The sequence below is a fragment of the Alligator sinensis genome, unplaced genomic scaffold, assembly GCF_000455745.1.
Source record: "Alligator sinensis unplaced genomic scaffold, ASM45574v1 scaffold796_1, whole genome shotgun sequence".
In the NCBI taxonomy this organism is placed as follows: Eukaryota; Metazoa; Chordata; order Crocodylia; family Alligatoridae; genus Alligator; species Alligator sinensis.
The window spans coordinates 1,389,702-1,410,875 of NW_005842141.1; the positions used below are offsets into that span (position 1 = coordinate 1,389,702).

A 21,174-nucleotide genomic window follows, 5' to 3' on the forward strand; every position below is an offset into this window, starting at 1 on the left:
GGCCTCTCCCTGGCTTGCCATCGAGAACGGGCTGCAGCCCCGGGCTCGGGCGGGGAGGGCTCGTCTGTCTAACCTTGCCGCCCCCCTCTTTTCTTTTTTCTCCCCCTCCCCCCCGAGCCTTGGAGAAGCGGGGCTGAAGGGACCCAGCGAGGTTAGGCTGCCCGAGGCAGGATCCGACCCATCCCAGCCTCCCAACGCTTTTCTTTTAAAGCTGGGCAGAAGTCTGTATTTAAAGCGGGGTGGCAAGTGCTGATTCAGCAGGCGGCTCTGAAGCGGTGCTCTCTGTGCGTGAAGTGGGGGGGGGGAAGGGAAGAAATGTTTGGATTTGTTGAACCGGGAGCATATGGCGCTGGCATGTCAGAGCAGCGTGGGTCCAGGCTTACTGAGCAGCTCTAGGCAGGCTTCTTGCTGCCCCTGTTTTGCCTCCTTGAAGGAGAGGGGTGGGACGGAAGGCAAAGTTTGGGTACGTCTCTCCCTCTTTCCTTCAGTTGCATGCGGATGATGGGTTGGAAACGTTGCTGCTTCCTACAGGGGCTGGATGTTTTAATTCTTTGTTGTTGTTTTATTTAACTGCTCCGGCTACAAAAAGCTGCCTTGGTCCACCACGAAAGCTCTAACTTAATGTCTTCTTCCGTGCATGGACCTGCCTTATTTACGGCACTGGAAAAGGTACAGAGAAGGGCAGCAGGGCTAATCCCAGGATTAAAAGGAGTGAGTTATGAGGACGGGTTTTAAAAAAAAAGTGTACGGTGCTTAGAAAACCTGACTGGTGTGCCTCAAATGCCAAAGGCTGAATGGTGGAAATGATACTTCTGTCGGCTCCTCCTCTGCAAAGGCAAGAGAAAAGATATTAAGCGTGTTCTGCAGTTACGGTGCTCCTTACCTAGAAGGTCTGATGAGAAGAGATGCAGCTTTTTAAGAAGCGTATTCTTCTCTTTCTCATCCTTTGGTCTCAAGGTGTGCATTTGTATTCTAACCAATACATCGAACTTTCGATTCTGAAGCTTGCTTTGCTAAAAAAAAAAACCCCTAAAAATATCGATTTGTCTTTTTAAAATGCTGCACAGTGTAGGGTAAACAAAGCTTGGAAAGCAACACTTGGTGGTGTCTGTTCTGAACTATGAATTGATAGAAAGGCAGACTTGTATACCTGCCTTCAGTGATTTTTTCCCCCCCCATACACACACTTTTTTTTGTACTGTACTTCATTTGCACTCTTATTTGCACTTAGAGGTAGCTTCTGTTTGCTCTGGCTGGGTGTTAGATCTTATGGTACTTCTGTGGTTTTCCTTGGTTTTGATAATCCAAATATTCTCTCCTGTCTTGCTCCATGTATCTGGCTTTCATCCTCTAATCCAGTTGTGACACGCTTTCAATGGTGTTTTGTCTTCTAGTCCAGAAAGCTTTCCCTAATTGTAAAGCGCATCTGATTTTGGTTCTGCTCACAGAACCTGGCTGATGTCATTGTAGTTTCTTACAGACACTGGGTTTCTTCCTGTATTGCAGCCCAGTGTCTAAAAGTAGCTGGATCCAACTAGCTACGGGATCCCTCCAGCCTGGGGAGTCCCGGGTGGCAGAGAAGTTGTCAAATACCATTTCTTCCAGGAGCTGTTGTAGGATGGGGTGAGAGGGTTGGGGGCATATGACTGCGCTAGCCTGTGTTTCTGATGAAACCCAGTTAGCAGTGTCCTACTGGAGGCTGGTGCCAGCTGGTGTGTACCCCACTGGCTTATGTCTAAATACCACAGTCTGGCTTTGAGAACCAAGCAAAGAGGTACAATAAGAAAACTCATTGTCAGCCATAAGAGAATGACACACATGTTTTTAAGGCATTACATGAACATTCCTTTTAGCACCCTGGATTAATTTAGTTGTTTGGGTTCCCTACGTAAAACGTGTGCGACAGAGTAAGAGCTCTAGGGGGAGAAACTTCCGTAGTAAGGCTAGATTTCTTCACTTTAAAAGTGTTTGCTTGAAAGCGTGCTGAGCAAATCTTACAAAAACTGTTTGAATGTAGTCTCATGGGATGTGGTCGTGTTGCAGTAGTGAACTTTTCGCACCTCCATTTTGACTATCTGATTTAATTTATTACTAAGGATGCATGGCTTTCGATTATAAGGTCTTCTCTAAAGAGCTTCTTTTCTATGTATGCTAACTGAAGGCCCATGCCCCATATCTGGTTATACCTGTGGGCACCATCCCAGGAATTGGTCTGGGAGCAGCTCCTAGTCACTTTCACCTCTGCACATCAAGTAATGAGGTTTTGTGACCCGGTGGGGCTGTGACTCCTCCCCTTTTGGATCAGTTTCATCCTTTCTAGGAATGAAGCAACCAAAGAAACCTATAACAGAGGTATCAGTCTCAGTTCTTTTCTTTCAGCCTTGCCACTAGTTGCTGGCTCAGAAGCTACTTTCCGGCTCTAACTCAGATGTGACAAGTAAGTGCTGCTTCCCTTTCTCTTTCTCCCGAGCCAGATAAGAGCAACATGGGTGTCATGGCAACATTATTTCAGGTAAATGGATGCCTGATGCCATTGGCCCGTGCTTCGTTCTACCTGTTGTTGTTGCTGGTGGTTGTTCAGTGTTTGTTCTGTTTCCATTGCTTCTATCCCACTGGGCTTGCAAATCTACCTGCTCCCAGACCTCGACATACTCCAAACCAGATCCAATTTATCTGCCTTTCTCCTGGCCTCTGTAGATTTGGACATCTGTTCCTTCACTCACACAATTAACTCAGAGTTCAAATCAGGAGGAAAGGAAATGTAAAGGTAATGTTGCTAAGGAAATGTAAAGTATACAAAGGAAATTGGATTCTATTGCCTACATGCCGACTAGAAGCAGGCCGCACAAAGTGACATGACTTATCCTTGTGGGACAAGGCAAGGTCGGCCAGCAGACAATCTTTGACCACACCAGTGCTGAAGCATCTAACATAGTCTGCATTGTCAGACCTTGTTGGATGAAACTGGGAACTCTCTACTAGCTCAACTTGTTCCTCCAGGATAACTACTTCATTGCAGGGCAAGGTAGGATAAGAAGCCAGACAGCGGTGCGTTCATCTTTTCATCAAACAGTCAATGCAAGGGAGGTGCCTTGAGCACGAAAATTCAAGCTTCATTCATATGACAGCAGAAATGATTCGGGACTAACAGATTGCATGCTCCTTTACAGGTTAGTGCCATCAGTGTTGTAGTTAAAGTTTCATCCTGAGAGACTTTAACATGCTCATCAACAAGTCTGTGAAAATCCAAAAGCTCAGTTGTTCACTGAGACAGACTATTTCTGGTTCAATTCAAGTAGCCGGTCACAATCTAAATCTGGTCCCTTAGCCCAGGGGTGGCCAAATACGGCCTGAATGCCAGATCTGGCCCGCCAGGTGACTGGATCCAGCCCACGGCATCCAGTCACCCTGCATGGGGCCATGCTCTGCCCAGTTGCGTTAGGGCACGCTGCACTGGGCTCCCATTGGGCCAGGTCCCAACCTGCGTGCGGCTTCTGGAGGGGCTGTTTTTGGTGTAGCTGAGTACTGTTCTGCACTCCCTGCCTCCAGTGGTGGCTCCTGGATTTGATCTTGTCCCTGCTGTGCTACTTAGTGATGTACTGTGCAACGCCACTCTGGGCAAGCAGTTTCAGCCAGATGGCTCCTGCCCCACCACACGGGGCTCCACCTTCAGCTCATGGCTGCCTTCTGGTGGAAGGCATCTGGGATCTGGAGCCCCACATGCCTGCCAGGAGTGGTGTGGCAGAAGTAGGAGAAAGAGCTGCTGTTGGAGATGGGTGGTGCAGAGCTGCACCAGGAACAGCCAGTCAGAAGTTTCTCCTGTCCCTGCTGTGCTGTACCACATCACGCTGTTCTGGGTAGGCAGGCAGGCAGGTGAGCAGCTTCAGCTGGGCTAGTGCCCCAGTGCCCAGCCACCTTGCAGGAGGCTGGCTGAAGGGGCAGGATCCTGGTTGAAGCTGCTTGCCTGGAGCAACATGACTTGGCACAGTGCTGCAAGGGCAAGACCAGGAGCAGGAGTTGCCACTGGAGGCAGGGGGCACAGAGCAGCGCTTGGCTGGGCCATGGGCACTGGTGGGAGTGTGGTGCAGGCTGCCCCAGTGTGAGTGAGCGGAGCTCAGCCCCATGCAGAGCACTGTGGGGGCAGTGCAGAGCGCACTGCCTGGGCAAGCTCTGCTGGACGAGGCCCCTCCACCCCCCCATCCCCCCCTTCACCCACAGCAGACTCGTGGGACCTAGTGTCCAGGCAGCCCCCCTCCGCACTCACGCATGCACACACACCTCCCCACCCAGAGGGCAGGGGCATGTGATTCCAGCTTCTCCCACACCTGAACACTGCTCTCTGCCTGAAGACAGCCCCAGAACGAGTTCTGGTGAGTTCTTGGGGGAGGAGGAGAGGACATTAAAGTCCTTTCATTATGTCCCTAAAGAATTTGGTCATCAGCCCAGCCCAGGACAGCTCATCAAAACTGCCTATGTGGCCCTTGGGCCCAAATAATTGTCCATATCTGCCTTAGGCTGTGTATCAAGACTGAAGACAGCACAACCCAACCGACGCTCAGGCAGACAGTCTAATTAAGACATTGATTGGAGATCCTCCAGCTTCTCATTGACAGGAGAGACCATTGATCCTTATTTGACCATGAAGACTCATGGATGACAAGAACCCCAAAACCTTGCTGAAGTGTACAGGACTGCCAGCCTCCCAAACACAAGGTCTTGGACCTGGTGAATCGCCAGAAGCCAGCAATATGGTAGTGACACCCCCAAATGCTGGCCTCAAATATAGCTTGTCCCCAACATGGGTCTCCTGGTTTTTCTGACTGACTGCACCGGATGGAGAAACTTGTATGCTGATAGCAGAAAATATACCCTGGTATTGACAAGGTGAAACGAAAGAGATTCCTCAAACCCTTGTAAGGCCAAAAGAATTCATCCAATCCAGAAAAGCTGCCAGATCCTGAATCTCTGAGTGGGTCAGGGTGGTATGCAACAATGGTGAAGCTCACCTCTGTAGATTAGGGAGCTTGTAGTCTGACAGTTACATAACCAGGTGCTTATTTATCAAATGAACTTCCCTATGTGGAAAGCTGTGTTCCCTTCATTTGTAGGGAGCAAATGGAAAGCCGTGTTTTAGTTTAAAATGGCATCTGTGGACTAATGAAAAACCAGCTAACCTGGTTTTTATTAGTGGAGTGCTTTAAGCACTTCAAGTCCTGTTGGAAGCTGGGCTACAGGGTAGGCAAGAATGCCTCCAACTCCGTGATAATAGCCATCCCTGAAAGGACAGAGGCTTGGGTTCTGTTTCAAGGACTGCATATGCATTGCTTTTTTCAGAAATTGTTGGAGAAAATGCATAAGTAGCATTTGGGACAAGGACCTGAACCCATGACTTTCTCTGTCTCTAACTACACGACATGCAAGACAAGCATACTTCGTCACTGGGACCCTCAAACATGTAGTTGCCACAGAGTGAGGAAGCCAGTGTGCCAGAGTTGCTTCTTAGGAAAGTTCTCTAACTATCCGGCTATTTGTATCTAGGGGATGCAGGATGTGCAAAGCCACATTTATAGAGGTATCTAACCTGGCATGGGGTGAGGTGTTGTGGAGGGAGCGGGGAAGGGGTTTAAAACAGACTTTGGTGCTTCTTTCTTAGTATTAACATTAAATGCAACTATACCTCTTCTACACAAATTTAGGTAGGATTAAAAGGCCTGTTTATACTTCTGCATATTAGGGTTGTATGTGAACTAGATGACTAAATGGGTGCTGCAACAACCCTAAGAAAACCGGTGTAGTGAGTGACTGAGTATTGGATAATGTCTCAAATTATGGCAGCTTTAATGTTCGAGTAAGGGGCTAATGTATTCTTCATTGGATTTCTTGGAGTAAATCTTTCAGCTTTGTTCAGAGACCAAAGCCAGTGTGAACACAAGCAAGTTCCAAAAAGACAACTCTGTTGCAGCAGATCATAATGAATGAGGTAATTGTAAACCATATGTTTAGTTAAACCACTGGTAAACCAGCATCTGACTTGTCCCAACTTAAATCGGTGCCAGTTCCTACTAGTTCTCAACAGGACAAGAATAGGAAATTGGAATTTTCTGGCATGCAGGCTGTATTGAACATGCTGCAGAGGAAATGCTGTGCCATCCTATCTGAACAAAGGGAGCCTGATGCCCAAATTGCTAGCAGGTGAGGAAGAAACTGTTACAAAGCACAAGTTTGTGTTTTTTCCTTATTTTGGCTTGTTCAGAGTGTAGACTGATCAAAGTTTTCAGAGATTGTGAGTAGAAAAGGCAGGAGAAATGACTGCCAACAAATTGATATGAATATGGGTAGTATATAATATCTGTTTACAAATACATGAGCTTGTAGCTGTTGAGAGCTCTAGCTCATCAGTAGGAGTGAATGGCACTACATTCCCTTGGATTATCACTCTTTAGTACCTCACCAGGGTGGGAAAATATACAGTAATGGGGAAAATCTCTTGGTCCTAGACAATTCCTTCGCAGTGGAGGTGAGGATTTTAAGAGGTCAAGGAGCTTCTTAGTACGTCAGTGATCAGGGTTGGTTTGTTTGCTTTGTTTTTTTCTGCCCCTCACCCCTTTCTTTTTTTCTGCATTTTTTTTAAACAGTAGTCAGATTTACTTACATCCAATAGCTGCAGTGCTTCGGGTGCAATAACGAAGAACAATAATTTTCTCTTTCACAGCACACAATAAGTGGTCAGCAGTTATGCAAAAACAAAACAAACTAAAAAAAGCCCAACAAATCCTTCCTTAGTTGTGAAGTAGCTTTGACTACTTAACCTTTAAATACTGCCTGTACTTGTAATATAGAACTTAAAACTCTCGCCTAAATCTAACATGTGCCTGAGAGAGAGAACTAAGATGATATTCTGCCAAAAGGCAGGCAAAGTTCTTTGGGTAGACGTGATATCTTTTATGAGACCAACTGAGTAGTCGGAAAAAAGTTCTTAGCAAGCTTTCGGGCACAGTCACTCTTCATCAGGCATAGGGAGTCTCTGCTAGTCAGAGACTCCCTATGCCTGATGACCAGCACAGACTCCCTCTGCCTGACGAAGGGTGATTGTACCCGAAAGTTAGCTAAGAATTTTCTTCCCGCCACTCAGTTGGCCACATAAAAGTCATCGCATCTACCCAAAGAACCTTGCCTGCCTATGTCCTTAGGCAAACATGGCTACCGAAAACCCAGTGTTCTGCCAAAATACATTTTAAGTGAGTTCTTGATCAGGAAGTAGCAACTGGATTGCATTGCGTGTAGTATCTGTATCACACCTTGTTGGAATACCTTAGAATCATAGAATAGAAGGACCAAAAGGGACCTGTAAGAACTTCAAGTCTGGTCCCCTGCCATGGGCAGGAGGTAAATGGGCTCAAATGAGCAAAATGAGGTGCTTGTCCAGCCTCCTCTTGAACAACTCCAGGAATGGCAGCTGCACTGCCTCTCCTGCGAGTGTGTTCCAGATACCCTTACAGAAAATAAGTTTTTCCTTTTGTCTAGCCTAAAATTTTCCTCAACTGGCTTGCACCTATTAGTTCTTGTCCTCCCAAGGGGTGCCTTTCTGAAGAGTTGCTTTCCTAGATCTTGGTGTTCACTTCTAGCGTACTTGTAGGCGGCTGTCAAGTCACGTCTCAGTCTTCCCTTATGCAGACCGAACAAACCCAGTTCCCAGAGCCTCTCTTCATAGGACCTATCCTCCAGGCTCCTAATCATATGGGTAGTCCATCTCTGTACCCTTTCGAGCTTATCCACATCCTTCCTGATGTGTGGCACCCAGAACTGGACACAGTACTCCAGCTGTGGCCTCACCAATGCTGAATAGAAGGGGAGGAGCACTTCTCTGGATCTTTTGGCAACACATCAGCTGATACACGCTAGAGTTTGGTTTGCCCTCTCTAATGGCTTTCAGACAACTGGTGCTTCAGATCTGTGTTGATTCTTGTTTTCTAATATCTTCACCAGATGGAGGAGGTAAACATCTTTCATTTATCCTTTTCTTGAGGCACATAGTATTTACCCTCCTGTGTTTCAGAAACTAGGAACTTCTACATTTTAGCTGTCGGAGGAAAGGATTAAAAATTCAAAGCCTTCCTGCTTTCGTTCTTCCAATGTTCAGAAGCTAACTTTGGCCAAACTACTGGGCTCAAAGGTTCATGTTCCAAAATTATCCATCATTTCTCATTGAAACTGAGGGGGCAGAAATGGAAGGATGCTTGACCGATGTTGATGCTTTGGTCTCACTTGCTGGTAAAACTCCAGCTTCTTTAAACTGAGAAATTAATGCTTCCTTCTTATTAAAACATTAACCCCAGAAAAATTAAAGCCAGCATTTCAGAAGCTTATGCTGTGCTTGGGGGAACCATTGGTCTTTTAGACTTGGTCTAAGCTACAAAGATTTGCTTGCAGAACTCCAGTTTTGCAATCACATCTTTGAGGTCATTCAGACTCCAAGCTCATCTAGTGTGTCAGGACCCTCCACTTTGCTGGCAGGGTTGCTCCATGTCTGTTATGGAGAGTCAGGCTTTAGCTGGCTCTTGTAGTCCATTCAGTAGCTAGTGCCCTGCAAATCAGTAATGGTACTGCTAGAAGCAGCTGGAAGTACCAGTTGTTCTCTGCCACTCATCTCTTTGCACTAAGTGGTAGTTCCCCTGTTCCTTTTTGGTCAAGGTCCTGCGTTGCCAATAACTGGTTTGTTAATAAATCTGTTGTTAACAGCATTGTACTGCAGGCTTCTTTCCTGTCTCTTTCCAAACTAGAAGTACCCTGTATGCAGAGTGCATAGCAGTGTCAACAAGACACATCTCAGTGAGTCAGATTTTGCTGCCCCTTCCTCCACACACTTCTGGCTCTGACATTTTTTCACTTAGTTGACATAATCTGAGTAGTAGCAGCATTGAACAGACATCCCAGTAGAAGGATTCTTTCTGCAGTGAAACTGACTGAGCGTCAACTGCCCAATTACAGGACACCTGCAATTGCACATTGTTCTTGTTGGAGTGTCTGCCTTGAACCTATTTTATATAATCACTTTTAGCAAGAGGGGAATCTCTGAACAGACATCTAGCTGGAACTACTGGAGCTTTTTCTCTTGCACTAAAGGTACTTGACTTTTACATCAGGGCTCATGAACTTGGCACATGCAAATCTCAAAAGTTGAGTCCTTATGTCTTCAGCTCTGAATGTTACTGTTTCTTTTTCTTGGCCTTCTGATTGAACTTTCTTCAACTGATGATTCTGAGTGAGAGACTTTTTTTTCTACAGTGACCCTACCTGGATTCTAAAGTTGATAGATTTCTGCTGAACAGTAAGGATTATATTAGACTTGCAATGAATCATTGTTATTATGTCCTTCTAGGTAAGGGTACTGAAAGCCAAATTGCCATAAATAGCATTTGGCAGTTAAAAAGGCTTAAATGAGGCATTACTTTTCTTTGTTGGAAAGCTTCACAAGAGTTTGTTGGTGGCTGAAAGACCAGCTTTGGAAATAAGATTGTAGATGAAATGCTACTTGTGGCTTGCACTCTGGAGTTTGTCTGCCCAATTAAGCAGAATCAACTGATCTAGCTTTACATCCTTGCAGGTTTAGTGGAATGGGACTGAATGTTACAGGAAGAGAACTCTCATGTTCTGAGTTCTGGTTAGAAACAGCTGTGAAATCCTTGTTACCAATGCAGGAATTGGCTTGCTTTTGCCAAGGCATTGAGCAGAGATGAAACTCGCATAACCTGGCAGCATGATGAAACTTGTGAACACAATGGGGTTATGGTACAGGTAATTGTTTTTACAGGGCTTTACAAGGTGGTACGTCTGCTTTGATTGTAATACATAGGAGAGTATTATTGCAGAATGTGATGCCTCATTAATCTGGTTTAATTTGGACCAATTGGTATTGCTTATAATTATGGGTTATAAGAAAATTGCCTATTTCCCACCCCCCTTCCCCCTTTTGAGGAATGAGGGGAAATGGGTGGTACCGGTTATGGAAGTGATTGATCATGTATGGATGCATGGCTAGGTTTTTATCCTGGTTTGGAGCCCTTGGAGCTGTTATAATGCTGCTTCTGAGCTGACAGAGTTTTACAGAATAGTACAAGTTAATTAGTTGCATTAAAATCTGGCAGGGTCCCATTAGGCACAACAGCTCCTGAATAAGAGCTTAAATGCACAGGCAGTTGGATTTCTAAAATGGTGTTTAGGTGTCTAACGACAGGTTTTTATTCTTAACTTTAGGCATCTTGCCTAAAATTGGGCTCAAAATAAATGTTGGCAGCATTATCTCTGGTCATTCTCCAGCCTGACAAACAGTGCGACAGGGGTCAACTCTTGGGGCCGGGTCTCATGCAGGCCCACCCACCTGTCTGAGGCAGTGTCTCCTGCCATGACTTTGCTGTTCTCAAAACAGGTGGTAAAATGCGGGAGATTGCCCATTACACGTCCCACTGCCAGGTGACACTATCTGCGGCTCCAGCCTCCCCTACACCGCAGCCCATGCTTCGTAGATGGCATCCACATGATGTAAACATAACTTACACCACGACTGGTGTTCCAGGGTCTCACAGTGACCCTCACTCCATCCCTGGATCAGCAGGTCTTCGTGCTCAAACTGTAGGTCTTACTTTTGACCCACATGTGGCCTTCTTGCAGCAGGAGGCTTACCAGGGTCAGGACTTGCCCCTAACTCTCTGGCTGAGCCCCTTACTCAGCCTCTGGCCCAACTAGTCTCAGGCATCCACAACTATGCCTTGGCCTCTTCCCCACCCATGGGGTTTCTACCATGCCCCCTCTAGGCCCTCTACACCATGCCCCACACTGGGGTCTTCTCATCTTCATGATCAACTATTCACAGGGCTGGCCCTTGCACTGCCCTTCAGGCTTACTCCCAGTTTGGCCCTACTCAATGCACCCCTGGGACTGCCCTTCAGGCCTAATCCTCATTCAGCCCTACTCTGTGTGGAGCCACATTACACTCCTCACACTGCCCCCTCTGGGGCCTCCAGGATCTTGCATCCCTGCTGGGCTCAGGTGGCACTCTGCTTGCCATGCCTGGCCCCACTACTCCCACAGCTGCCTCCAAAACCCGCCCGGAGATGGGGGCTGGAGTTAAAGTGCCCCTCCTCACCTTTCACTGGGGAGGTAACTAACCTGGCACTTCCTGGGGGCTCCCCTCCTGCTAGGAGCCCCACCAGGCCACCCTTCCCTGGCAGCATGCAGTTTTAGGTCATGCCCAGGACCAAGAGCATCCTGCTCTTACCTGCAAGATGTTTCATACAGCCTTTCAGCCAGGTGATGTTTCTGCCTGGCTGCACGCAGCAAACTGCTGTGTTTGTATGGGCAGCCACGGGTTCTAAAACAGCTGCTGCAATCAAGCACCTGCTGGTTGCTTGACTCAGCCCATGAAGTGGCAGGCACTGCAAGTGCACTGCCACGCACAGGGTGCCTATAGTTGCACTTGTTCATGTTCTAATTAGAACATGTTGGAGCAGACTGTGTTCTAATTGCAACGCTCCCGGGTTGCTTCACCATTATGTGTATTAAGCCCCTGCACATTTCAGTATGACTGAGGGGGCATTTTATCTAAACCTCGTCAAATAAGCTTTAGATAAAGCATCCCACGGACATTTTGAAATGCACGTGATGGTGAGCCGTTTTAATTGGAGCGTCTGTCCGGGGACCGCTCTTATTAAAATGTCCCTCCCCTACTGCCAAGCACGTGTATAGGCAGCCTTGGGTTAAGTGAACACTTAACTTAGTCCTGTGCATTAGTTTTCACAAAACATTAACATAATTTGGGATTGGGGTATGTGGGGGGAAAAGTCTTACATAGACTTTGTCTCCCCTGCCATAATTCTAAAATTAGCTAAAGATCAGAACATCCTAGAAAGTGTGTAGCCCCATGGTCCTTCATTGAGAAACCAGCTGCAAACTGTGGGTTGCAAACCACCTGCAAGCAAATGGTCCAGGTTCTACTGTATGTTATTTTATATATTATTACGAGTCACAGCAGGTTATTAAAACACTATCAGCATTCATGTAGAAAAAAACCCTTATCAAGACTAATATTCTTCAAGAATTTATGGTACCGAAACACTTGCACTTGAACCCCTGGCCAGGTTGAAATGGAAATGAGTTCATTGTCAAACTGCCTCTGTAAGACACACAGAGGTTGGTTGCTCTAGAGTTGTTTGAAAGAGGATAGAGTGCTGTTTGATGACATAACACTATATTTTATATCTGAGACAACCACATAAAAGCATATGAGAGAGTTCTCTTGCTTCAGTTGGCAAAAGTTTAGACTACCAATTGTTTGATACATCTGTCTTGACCCTTCCATAAGCTCTTGTAGTCTTTCAGAGACCGAAGAACACTTTTCTTTAAGGTAGTCATCATCAGCCCTTCCATCTTTCCTGCTTAGATTACAGTGCTTGAGTACACAATGATTGTGAATAGCTTTTGATGATCTGTTTACTTCAGTTGCCCTCCCTACTGATTATGAGCAATGCTAGTCACAGTTGCAAGTCACTTAATAAATGTTAGAATTACACTGACATAACGTGTTGGATCAATACTAGCTAAAACAAAGGAAAGGCAGACTTATGAAGACAAGCAGTCAAGGCTTTGAGCTTCTCAGAATCTTGATTATAAGAAATGATTAGCAATGTAGCTCTTCAGGGACTTATTCTATTCTCTGGCTGTGTGAGCATCAACTAGTGAGCAATTTTTGAGCATGTGCAGTTGTTTTACAAGCTCAGTCTGTAGTTGGGTGGACTTTGCTTTACTTATCTACGCTCATCTGGACGCAGCCACAGAGTCTGCAATGTTTGGTACCCCAGGGACAACTAGTGGCGGTGTATCTTGTGCCACTTCCAGTTGTCTCTGGGGAACACCTGTGCCACATGTGCTCTGGGGCCTCCCAGGGCTGCAGTGGTGGCGTTCCTGCCACTTGGAGCCTGGCCAGTAGCTGCAGTATGGCTCCGGCTGGCTAAGCTACTGTTTTGAGTGTCACATGCTCCCCCTGCATGCGTCACTCCCCTTTCATTTTTTTGCATGGGGTTTTTTTTACCCCTGGATATCCAGGGGTCAACCCCTATCCCCCTCTGAGCTGCTCCCTTGCAGTACAGAGAACAGCTGAATGTGTGGTATGTGGCACCACAGATGTGTTAAAACAGACCTCAGTCTGGGTGTTGCTGTATTGCAAATTAATATTTGACTAGCCTGTTGCAGGTGTTCATGCCACCCTCTATGCAGGCCTGTCTTGCAAAGCCATCCAAAACATATAGTTTAGCTGCAAAGTCAGTATTCAGAGTCTCATTCTGTCCAGCTTTAATTTGAGCAGGTGGCAGGAACACATTGGGTGATAGGTCTCTACTGGGTCATCCAGCATCCTAGGGGTGCATTGCTTCTTCTCTCCCTCTAACTTGCACTGCGCAAGGGGTGGGAAATAACCCACAGAACCTGCTGCGGGGAAACTCTTGCCCCAACCCCGGAGGTTCTCTCCCCATCCCTGGCAGCACAAAGTACAGGAGGGGTGAACCCCAGTCCCCATGCGCAGGGGTGCTGTCAGGGACAGAGAGAATGCAGAGTTGAGGTCTGTGCTGGGGCAAAGGCTTCTCTACTGTTTGGGGGTAATTTCTGTCTGCCCTTGCTATATAGAAACCCTGCGCTTTGCTTAGCTCTGGGGAGGGATTTCTTTGGTCCCTTTCTTGTAATCAAGGAATCCCCAGGACCCAAGATCCCTTTTCTCACTGTGCCTGGTTCAACAGGACAGGGATTTCCCTGCCCCAACCACCTCCCTTCCCTGGCGGTGATCCTAGGAGATGTGTCCTTAGTAGAGGCATCTAATTTCTTCAGTGGTGCTGCTGATCAGAAAGAGCTCCCTCTGCTGGTCAGCAGCACCAGTGCAAGCTGTTGTGCCCTTGTTTTTTTCCCCTTCTCCTGACGGCCAGCCCTGTGCATGTGTAGCTGTAGAAAAATGTGGAAAAAGCCTTACCATGATTGAAAAAGCATCTACTAGGGGCCTTAAGAACATTGGAAACATTACTCTTAATATTTAATACATAATCAGATGATACAGGCATATTTGGCCATAGAAGCAGTGGGCAGTATCTAGGAAGTGTTCAATTCCTAAAGTTAATTGGAAAAAATGCATTGAGTGTACAAAAGCTGCTCCGCTTGCCTTGGCATTTTTGTTTTGGATTTTTATGAACTTTTTTCCTCCCTCTTTCAGCAAAACCTTCTTTAAATCATGACCTTGCATACAAGAAAGAAGATGTGGGGGTTTTTTTATTTATTCGTACAAATATGGGCTATAATAATCTTTTTCTGTGTGAAGCCATTCTTAGAATATCAGTGACTTCCAAATAAGAAACACATCTTGTTTTTGGAAGGCAGAATGCATAGGGAAAAGATTTTTTTTGCTGGCACATTAGGTGGCAATAGCCATTTCAAGGAAGTTAAACATTAGAAAGGTAATAGTAGTAAGGGAAAACCAAGTATTTATACTACAAATAAGATAAACATCCCATTTGTGTTGCAGGTAACTAATTTGCGTTTACAATTTGGGCTTGCTTCAGTTGCTCCAAAACCACAGGTGTCACTGCTAAATAAATGTTTCTTTGGCATATCCTACACTATGGTGGCAATTTGGATAGGAGGGAATTCCAAGGCCACCACACGGTGTAATGAATAAACAAAAGTGTGTCTAGCCTGCACACAGTGGAAAATCTCAATGAAATGGCAAAACCAGTTTTAACAGTTGTAAAAGCTGATTTCCCCCACCCCAGTAGAGTTAGTCTCTGATAATGAATTGCCTCTATAGTCTCAGATGACTTTAACAATGTGGTAGTCATTATTCCCAGATCCTACTGCTTGAGGTCATGTGATGGGTATCTGCGCAGGGTATAGTTTTAGCTCTCAAATAAAATACCTTGTTACTAAGTGGAGGGGCAGCAGTACTGCTCTATGCTACTCTGACATATAGTTCAGTTTCATGTATGCTAGTAACTAGATTCTTACTTCCACAATCTTGCGTTGTGGTGTCAAGGATCTGGTGGATATAGTGATACAATCTATGCCAGTGTCTTAAAGCAATGTAACCAGTGTAGTGGTTAGATTAAAGAAAGGATGTCAAATATCTTTGTAAACAAACTTGTTTTTTTCCTGAGTCAGCATCTCAGTCTGGCTTGTTCAAGAGAAGATGGCAAACTAACTTTAATTTTGACACTCTATAATGCAAAGCAAATGTGAGCCACAGGCTTCTCTTAACCCCCTGTGGGTAGTTTTAAATAACTTCCAATCCCATAATTAAAGGCTAACCCAAGTCCTGAATCAAGGAACATTGAATTTGCAAGACTTGCAGAATGTAACTCAGGACATGCTTTCATTGATGCGGAGAGTGGCTGTGAGTGCTGAGAGAGACGGGAATTTGTTGTTCTCCAAGGACAAAGAATTGGCTAAAGATGGTGCTTGCAGCCCTGTCTAACTATGTTGATTTCCCCCAAATGTTCCAAAAGGCCTTACATACATAAAGAACAAAGTCTGGGGTGGAGCAGTGGGTGAAGTTCAGCATTTGACAGTGGCTTAAAAAATAACAAAAGGGATTACGTTTTAATCTTTTTTTTGTAACTGGTTATTGGCTAGTAAATTTTGACAAAGTGGTTTACCAATAGATAGCCCCTGGGTGTTTCTCTAATATATTGGTGTGTTAGAATAAGCCTGCACAGATGACTTGTTTCCTGCTTACTTTCAAAAAAGGGTACTGTGGCTAGTATGACCTTCCCATGCCCTCTGACAGTTGACTAAACATACCTGTAAGCCACTTTTTTCCCCCTGCCTCATATCTGAGCATGTAACTGAATACTACACATGTCAAACTACTTCACTTAGTCCTCCAAATGCTGCTGATTACAGGATGTAGGCCTGCAATGTTTGTTTCTCTGTTCCTAAGTCTCTGGTTTGATTATGGTGAGACATAGGTGGATTCTTGCACCCAGGGGGTGTGTCTGCATGAGGTGCTTTACTGTGCTTTAGACTAATGTGTAGTAAAGCATCACCATCTACACATGCGCAGCAATTACTGCACAGTAAATTAGTTTAATGAGTGGTTTGCTAGTACCTGTAGATACAGATTAACCAAACATTAGGTACTGTGCAGTAACGCATGTTTTGACAGCTGAGGAGTAAGTTGCTTCCAGTCAGCCTAGGCAGCAGGGGGTAGGGAGCTGTCTGGACCCAGACAGCTGCCTGCCAACTCTACGTGCTGATGTGCACGGGCGGGGAGTTGTATGGATTCATACACAGTTCCATGCCCCCTGTAGATTGGGGCACAGGGTTGGCTGGCAGCTGTCCAGACTCCCCAACAGCTCCCCCTGCCCCCGGGAGCTCAGGCCAGACCTCCATGCTGGTACCCAGGGGAGCCCTGAGCTCCCCCTTGGCTGTTGTAGAGGGGCAGAGCAGAGTAAGAGAAACTCTGCTCTGAAGTGCTCTCATTGGGAGCAAATTTGCTCCTAATGGGCACACACACATGTGGGTCCCTGGGGAAAGTTTCCTGTGCCTTATTTAACTGCACTGTAAGTCTAAGGTGCATTAATAGCATGTGTGGACATGCCCAGGGTATAAGGTTAAACAGCTGGGGGTCAGATTTTTTAGCTTTTAAAGGAAATTTAGCACCTACAGATGCCACTGACACTTCTGGAAATGTCACTAGATGCCACTTCCTGTTTTGAAGTGCTAACGTACTTCTAAAAATGAGGGTTGAAGTACATAAAGGGAGGTATTTAACAGACTTTTCAAACCAGCCATCCACATATTTAGGTTCTTAAATACTCTTTAAAAGTCTGGGCCTTAATCCATAGGAATTGGTTCAGGTGCTAACTTTCTTCATCAAATTGAGGTGGGCAGTATATACATAGCATATAGTAAAAACTGTAAGTTTAGTTCAATTATAAACCACATAGCTATTTCCACTCAGTACTACAAGTTGTGCAAATGTGTTTTTGAACAGCTTTTCTGAGTTTTATGATTGCTTAGCTTTTGTTGAATAAGGGCAGTGAATTAAAGTAAGTAATTCTCTTAGTAATAAATAAGCAATAGCAAAATTAAGGATTATTTGAAGCCACTACAAAGCTTTGAAAAGGCCAGGGGGGAAAAAAGCCTAAATTTGAATAGGACATGCACACAATCAATGTGTTTCTGTTCTTAGAAAGCAGGAGTTGGCCAGATTTAATAAGTAGACTCTAAAATATGTGGATGCTTTACTGAGCTGCTGCAGTCAAACTTGGGCTGCAAGCATCTATACCTAGAACTCTAAGTTCTGACTACTTCTGAAATTACATGGGATTTGTGTAGTGCTTGGATTAAGCTGATGAAGTACAGAATTATGCAAGTAATATGTGTCAGTCATTGTGACCCTACTTAACCCTGCTAGGGGTTGTCAGTTATGACCGAGGACCAAATGTTCTGGTTCCACATACTGTAGAAATGTTTGAAGAAAAGATTGCTTAAGGACTAGAGACATCTAGCAAAGCTAGGACTGTCAGAAGGTAGCAGGAAACTGTTTTGAAAGGGACCCAAAATTCCACATTATATTGCAAGGTGGCAGTGTATGGATATCATGGTCCTTTCCCTTCAGGAAGATCTGGACTAGAGACTTAACCTAACTGTGCAACACCCTGGGACAAAATCAAAGCAAAATTCTTGCTTTCTTTCCATTTTGCTTTCTTTCCTTAATTATGCAAGTCAGGTCTTCTCTGGACACGTGTCCTTCCTGACCTAACAAAGATGGTGTTTGTTGAGATGAGCTCACAACAGAAGTGCAAGGTAAGAGAGACAGGTGGATGCACAAGGACTAGCGAGGTGGATCACTGAACATCACAGACTTTTGCTGTGTAATGGCTTGCTCTGCTTTTCACAGTGCTCTTCGTAGGAATCTTGCCACCTTTGGAGAATGGGAACTGTGACCTAGGAGCATGCAAAGTTGCCCTTGCATAATTAGTGCATTTCTGTAATTAAAAAAAGGCTAGTGTTCTGCCTCTTTAGGTATCTTTTTTTATTTTATTCCAAGAGATGAGGATTTAATTTAGTTCTAGTTTTACAGCTCTCATGCATCTCCAAAGGTCAATTTTGGGTGGCAGGACAGGAGCCAGAGACCAAGAGTCATGTTCATATTCCATATAGTCCTGTACCTTGGAATTCTTGCAGTCACTCCTTGTGTTGATTTTACTCTTGCTTTGTACCAATATCTACTCTTCTAGTAGGGTACAGAATGGCAGAGCTGGATCAATGATGGCCACTGTTACAATTATTATTTTTTTGTCAGATAAAACGAGTCTCTTACTTTTCAACCTTTTAAACTTGCTTGGTAATTAATATTACTTTGTCTCTGAGAAGTTTTTCCTTAAAGCTGCTAAGCTTTGTCTGCAGGTGTAAGAAACCCTTAATGCCAATTCACAAATGACTGAGCTCATGAAAATCCAAAACAGGGTGTGTGAGTGGGTGTTGCTTGGCTATGGAATCAACTGTAGTTACAGTCAAAGAAGTGGGGGCTGGGCCGCAAGTTTGAGGCCATAGCAGAAGCGCTCACTGTGTGGCCTTGTCAGATTCTAACAAATCTCTGAATCCTGCTAAATACTTTATCACAACAAGAACGTGAGAAGGAAGTCAGAGGTGCTGCAGTAGTGTGCAAAAGCTGCTGTTAAATTGAAACTGCTGTTACTTGGCACTACTGTACAAGTCAGTGTCTAATTGTTGAAGGTGAGACCCTGTTTAACCATGGCCTACCAGCTTGAGTGCTGTTTGTGCACATGGGAGACCCAACAGTCTTCTTGATTGGGAATGGAAGGATTATATGTTGGAGCTGCTGTGAAAGGAGATGCTAATCAATCACTGTGCCAAAAATCATCAAACTGGTGATGTGATAATGTGCTGACTGCCTTCCTGGATGTAACTCAGGTACTCAGTGTCTTGTGCTACAGCAGTTAAAACAAATAGCTTAAACATTTAACTTCCTGAACAAACTAGGTACTGAAATGTGCCATTTCTGATCCAGCCAGAGTGTCAATTTGAGATACTTCTTGCCTCCCAAGTATTTTTCTTCTTTTAAGCTGTGTTTCTTAGCTTCCTTTCAAGAGCCTTTCTTCTGATACCAACAGCATTTATATAGAGCAGAATAATAATGCATATTGCATCCTGCCAAGGGAACACTTGCTTCCTCCCTTAATTAAGAAACCTTCTTATAAAGCTGCATTTTTGGCAAATATTATGTCATGCTGTGGCCAAAGAGTATGTAAATGCTATATGCTTTGGGAACAGAATACACACTTTATAATCCTGTGCTGTTTTGGCATGCTGCTAGTATGTTAAACTTTTAAAGTCTTGCATGAACCACAATGAAGAAGAACAAAAGTTGGCCCAGATATGTGGCATGTGCATTCATGTTTAATATTGGAATTCCTGGCATGGCCAGGGACACGTGCCAGCTTTTGCTGCACAGGCCACAGTTCAGATACTTAAGTACCATGCTAAAAATAACATGACTATTTTAGACAAGGACCCAATTAGGAAGAGAATAACTTGTAGCTGTACAGTCAGTGATCTCAAGTAGGAGACAGTTACCCAAAGAAGTACAAACAAAGTTTTCTGTTAGGTTTTTGCTGGCCCAGTTTCCAATCTTGATATGACTAACTCACTGTTCCCTTAAAACATTTTTTTCATAAGTAATTTTTTATAAAAGGGAAATTAGCTTATGCCTTATTTCATATTTTGTTGCACTAGTTAATAACATTTCAAGTTATAAATCCTTCAACACTGACTTGTAAAATTCCTGGAAGGCTGGAGTGACAAGGCCTCTAGCAAATAATGCTGTCCATGGAACTGACTTTGGTTGTTGAACATGTATATAGCCAAGAAGCAGAGAAGCTGACCTGGGGAAGAAGGTAACTTTTTTGGCATCCTTCAGCTGTACCAAATGGTGAGAATCTTGATTTAAGTTACTGAAACATGCTGTTTTTCTTTCCACTATGTTTAGGAAGTGCAGTCAAGCCAATATTTTTGCACATTTCAAACTGCTGGATTTACACATTTCAGTAATGATTTTGGCAGTTGTTGGGGGGTTGTGGTAGTTTTGGGGTGATGCTGCTTCATTTAGTTAGATTCACAGTAAAGTATGTAGCTCTTTCAAGCTTGAATAACATTAGCTTCACAGAAAGGGGAAAGTAAAACTGCAAAATGTAGCACCTGTTGCCTCCAGTTGTTGAACACTTTAAAGTGAACTGTTCACTACTTGTCCTCCATTTCTGTCTCTCAAACCTTACTCTTCCCTAAACCCATTCCACTTCTTCCATGCTACCACAAAATTCTGTCCAAGTTAGAAGAACTCAGTTATAAAACAGTAAATCTGAACTTGGTTATACAATGGTAAATCTGAATAACCTTTAAGAAGTGGAATGGGTTTAGGGGAGTACATGGAGGAAAAAAACTCTTGTCAGTTTTTCAGAACTTCTGTATTGTATTCTGAAGTCAGGAAAGATCTTGGATCTTAGTATCATGGCTTTGCTATCTCAAAACTAGTACTAGTCTTATTCAAAATCAAAAATTGGTGAGAGATGGTGGGTAAAGTAGTCCCTCTTTGAAGCATGGATTATTCATCAGCAAAATGAAATAGTAATTCAATATATACTGAAACTCTGTATGCAACAGTTTCAATTTACAGAAGTTTTTGTCTATCTACATGTTTCTTTTAAAACCTTAGATTTTAGTTTATACTTCACTGTCACCCAGTTCCTGCCTGCCCCCCTTCCCAACCTCTCTGTTGCACGGTTCACAGGAAGAATCTGTGAATGGAAGGCATCCTAGTGGGTCACGCTGGCATCTCAAGTATGTTACAACTTGTACGTGGCAAACTCTCATAAGAATGAGAATGAGAAGCTGTGTTAAGTGGTTTGTTTCTATATGTTAGGTGGCAGCTTGTCTGCCAATCCACAGACTACATAAATTCTACCTCACCCAAGTTTCAGCACTGTGCAAAGGATGCTGTTCAAAATGTTGCAATAGATGTCAAGTTAATGAAATTGCAGGTCTTTTCTAAGAGGAAACTGCTTTAAACATGTCTGCATTCAGGTGGGCAGAGACTTGAGAGATCAGGGTTTTTTTCCTGCT

The 21,174-nt window shown here is 44.5% G+C and overlaps 1 protein-coding gene across 5 annotated transcripts in view; it reads left to right on the forward strand.

The window, feature by feature from the left end:
* Window positions 1–47: 47 nt before the first annotated feature.
* GRB10 (growth factor receptor bound protein 10) overlaps window positions 48–21,174 on the forward strand; it is a 201,342-nt gene continuing 180,215 nt past the window's right edge. For 3 of the 5 annotated variants that reach the window (XR_003094437.1, XR_003094438.1, XM_006025327.3), the window contains exon 1: window positions 2,380–2,437. The gene's annotated coding sequence lies outside the window, so the exon portion shown is untranslated. Of the gene's footprint in view, window positions 464–2,379; window positions 2,438–21,174 lie in introns of those variants that run through there. The other 2 variants (XM_025206119.1, XM_025206118.1) reach the window with 2 other exon arrangements.